Genomic DNA, 4588 nt, shown 5'->3' with positions numbered 1-4588 from the left:
TGCTTGTCGTCAGAACACTGGGAAATATGATGACAAACACTTAGAACTTTTTAAAGTTTAGTGTAAAAAAAAAAAAAAAAAAATGTGTGGGCAAAAGTCAGAAATGTCATTTTAAATAATATGAGCACAGTTTCTGTAATTGATCAGTGAATTATTAAAAGCGATGCTTATTATTTTTTGTAAACTATCTAATCTATCCATCCGAATGGTGTTTCAGCATTGCATCGACTTTAATTAACGATTAATTTGGAAATTCAATGACTTTAAATCAGTTCAGACTTTGGTGTGGGACTTTTAGCTTTAACTTCAGAAATAATGCAAACAATTTAAATTGAACATAATGTGCAATGGCCGTGGGGAAGCCAACTACTTGTGTGACTGTGTTGAGAAACTGTGTGAACAGGATGTTAAACTTCCAGATTTAAAATGTGAGGGAAAAAAAGAAGAAATGAATTACTGTGAATAAATTTATATATTTTTAAAGTGAGCATGGTACAACTGTTTGAGCTAAAGTTGAAAAATGTGCTTACATGTATGTATTCCAGCAATTTGTTCACACTTGCAATGACATTACTGTAATAATACAATATCTGGAGACAATATTTCTTGAAGGTGAATGAAATCATACTTGTCAAAGATGTTAACTTTTTACCTGGACGCTAAATAAAGTCATGTGATTACATATATGTATTAGCCCCAAAAAAGACCAGAATATACTGTAGCTGCTTTACACGTCCAGTAATAGAAAGAGTTTCTATTTCATTTCACAGAAGGAGATGACCAAGACGTACCTGCCTTTTCAACTGAGCTGCCTTGTCTTCATTTTTCCATAAACTAGTTGGAAAAACTTGTTTTTCTACCTCCTTGTTTCCAGTCTCTCCTGGAAAGTCGTCACATCGCCCATTTACCCCACTGTTTACCCCACGTAAAGCAAACGCGCACAGAAAGAATATATCTAATCCTATGATTATATGATCACTTCAAGTGTTTACATGGTTACTGGACAGATGGTGGTTACATGAGACATTTCTGTTCTGATGGAGCCATTATTCTGATCATAAGAGGAACACTAGTGTCCATGTAAACCCACAACCACTGCTAAGTTCATCTGTAATTTGAAGACTCCACATTACTCGGTTACTGGTAGTATTTACCTGTGGTTTTTGGAACCACTCGATGACGGAGCATCATCACATAGATGAAAAGCATCTCATTTTCGGTGGACCTCTCCTCGCTATAATTTCAAATGAAATCAGCCTAGAGCGTCGGGAGGCTGCCGATGACTCAGCAGGGGTTCAAATAACATGAAGAAAAAGAAACTGGTGGGTAAACGTGCTGCTATTAGCAACCCGAGCTAACTAGCTTCCACCTTGGCATGAATGAAGTTCAAACTGAATGTTACTGTCATTTAAAGTCATCAATGGTACAAAACTGACACGGCTTCAGCTTATTGGATGAGAAAAAAAAATGACATCATGCACGGAGGCTTTAAGGGCCTTTGATTGGTAAGTGGAGAACACTGCTTAAAAGTCAGCGACCCACTGCGCAGAACTTGATTTGAGTGTCAGGGGGTGGCACGAAACTCTGCTGCTGGAAATATCCACCTTGACTACAGCTGTTTGCCACTGCCGCAGCCTGATCCTGTCCAAGCACGTGTCACTTCAAATGAGTTTAGATGACCTCTGATTATCAAGAATGTACAGTGTGGTTGCTTTTAAGTTTGTATTCATCTGAAACTGTTGCTAAAAGCTCAATATAGCCCTGAGCAAATGCGTAATACCTCTCTGGTGGAAGAATGAACTCCTGCGGCTTTAACTTTTCGGTCATTCTTATGGGGGGCGCTGCCAGCTCTAAAGAAAATATAATGTTCTAAAGTGTAATACCAGCTTTAAAAGTGGGTCATTACAGCAGCAGCACATCCGTAAACAGTAAAAGATGGTGGAGTTGAGGGTCATTGGTTCTGTCACTGAGCTGCAGTCTCTCATTTTCTCTGCCTGGCATCTAGCCCTATAAGTCGCTGTCCTCAGTCTGGAGACTGCCTTTGCGGATACAACAAAGACAGACATGTCTGGGCACCATTCAAGGCTCCGTGGTACAATGCCCAGCCTTTTTCAAATGATTGTTTTTACTTTGACGACGGTCAATACACAAGCTTTCCCGATAGGAGTCTCCACTCAAATTACGTTTAAACTTTTCACGCAAATAAACAAGCCGTTGGTTCTGATCCATGAGAGGAACGATACCTTGTCCTTTAGTGTTGATGCTGAAATCAAACACAATCTTTTCAGCTCTTTGCGTGAAATACACTGACAACTTTAAATATTTATGTTCGTTTCAATTATGCCAACTCTTGCTACGCGGCACAGTCAAAACGAAACTTTGTCCAAAAGGAGTCTTAACCCAATCATCAAAAAACAGGCTTATAAATCTTAGTAAAAATCAAACGGCCTACCACAGCGCCACAACCGCTAAGAACGAGCATCTCAACAGTCAGTGTCCACTGACTTTTCACCCTCAAAATAATGAAATCCATCCATCCATATCTGGACTATAACAGTGAGCTTTGTGTGATTGCTGGTTGGTGGTCAGAGCTCTGGAGTCTCAACTAACACTCTCCAGAGCAGATGCTAATGGATAGTACTGCTTACAAGTGAGCTGGAAGCAGTTTGTTTCAGTATATTCAACAGTATGCATGCTAATTAAAAGCAGATCATAGTAAACAATACATTTATTAGGTCTACACTGCATAAATCTTAAGTTTAGTAAAGAACGAGGGAAGAAAATTGTTAAGTTTTAATAATAGTTTAGAAATAGGAATGCAATTATTCCTTTATTGATCCCTTATGGGGAGAATTTTTCTCTGCGTTTGACCCATCCAGAGCGGTGAGTACACTCGGAGTAGTGGGCCGCCACTTGGGTAGTGCCCTGGGAGCAATTTGGGGGTTAGGTGCTTGCTCAAGGCACCTTAGACATGCAAACCTGTGACCCTTCGGTCCCAAGCTGCTTCTCTAACAACTATGCCACGGCTCCCCCAGGAAGCCCCACTTTTGCAGGGCATTAAAAAAATTCAGATAAACTCAACTTGTTCCTCTCCACGGAAATCCTTTAATAAAAAGCCAAAAGACTTATACAGTCTGAAGAGGAGAAAAAAAGAGTGCGCTGAAACTTTAATGGTAGAAGTGATGGTCATTAATTAGTAAAGGATTACTAAGAAAATAATCTAAAAAATAATTCAGTGGATAATCGATTGAATAAGTTGTCATTTCATGGAGTCCTAAAGTCATCATGAGCGGGATGTAGGGAGGACAATGTGCCGGTCGATCCAAATAGTAGTTAAGTCATTTCACTCATAACCACGAAAAGTCACTTTATAGGAAAAAATGTAGGCGTCACCAAAGGCCACTAACATTCATCCCCTGGAGACCATGAACGTCAATGCAAAATATCAAGGCCATCCATTTGGTAGGGGCAGAGGTATTTCCGTCCGGATCAAACTGGTGGACAGTGCCATACGCAGGGAACACGAAGCAAAGCTAAAGAAAGTCACTGAGGAGTGAAGATGACCCAGCAAAAAACAGCTTTTCTGTACCTGCCTCTGGTTCTCCACTCATCCCTGAAAGTGACTTTTCACTGAGCTCACAGCTTGAACGTGACCCGGTTGATTCTGGGTCCGTGAACCTGGGGAAACGCTACTCACTCCGCCACCTCCCTGTCCATGTGATGTCCTGACCACCAGGCTGTAGTTTTCCCTTAGGGTCGGTTTCAGGAATGAGCATAAAAAGATAAAGTCTCTGTAATGAAGCTCACCGATTAAGCTAAACGATTTGTATTAGCCAGCCATGATCAGCCACAACATTAAAATAGTAGAAGTGAATAACATTGATCATCTTGTGACAATCCAATGTTCTGCTGGGAAACTTTTGAACCTGGCATTGATGTGGATGTTACTTAGACATGTAGCTCCCACATAGACCAGATTCGTTGATGGCAGCAGCCATCCCCAGCAGGATGCAGCCTGACACACACAAAAGAGCCCTCAAAGACCCCATGTCCATTCTCTGATGAGTCACAACTGTTATTAGGTGATCATAATGTTATGCCTGATCGGCGGCCTATGAGCTGATCGATACCAATACTGCTTATTGGTATCAATACATATTACTGATCTTATGTTATCCCTCCTTAATTGTGTATGCCCTTTATACAATTATTATACAAATCCTAAAACAGTTTTCTGTTAATTAATGTTCAGAGAGTAAATTAAAGGTTGATTTACGACTGAATTATTTTCACGCGTGAGTGGTTGTCTATGTTGCAGTGCAGTAAAGGAGGCTCAACTTTGTTCAGAGCAGTGAGTTCACATATGCTCACAGGTAGTTTGTGAACACTGCGAGTGGAAACCAGAGCCTCTGGGGGCAACAGGTCCTCAGAAACATACATTCTTCAATGTAGTTCTGATAATAAATGTGTTTTGGGATGTAAACCTACAACGGCTTGGGATTTTTTATTTTTTTATTTTTTTTGAAGTCAGTATTAAGTGGTTTAAGTGGTCAGCGTTGAAGGGTGTTTCTAGGATTTAACATATTCC

At 40.3% G+C, this 4588-nt stretch overlaps 1 non-coding gene across 1 annotated transcript; it reads right to left on the bottom strand.

The window, feature by feature from the left end:
• Positions 1 to 3037: 3037 nt before the first annotated feature.
• Positions 3038 to 3154, bottom strand: LOC124999058. Its single transcript, XR_007111133.1, has one exon. It is a non-coding gene; the product is annotated as a U5 spliceosomal RNA (small nuclear RNA).
• Between the last annotated feature and the right edge of the window lie 1434 nt (positions 3155 to 4588).

The sequence above is a fragment of the Mugil cephalus genome, chromosome 1 (assembly GCF_022458985.1).
Source record: "Mugil cephalus isolate CIBA_MC_2020 chromosome 1, CIBA_Mcephalus_1.1, whole genome shotgun sequence".
NCBI classification, from domain to species: domain Eukaryota; kingdom Metazoa; phylum Chordata; class Actinopteri; order Mugiliformes; family Mugilidae; genus Mugil; species Mugil cephalus.
Note: the sequence above shows the minus strand (reverse complement) of the source record. Positions and strands in the feature narration are given on the sequence as shown.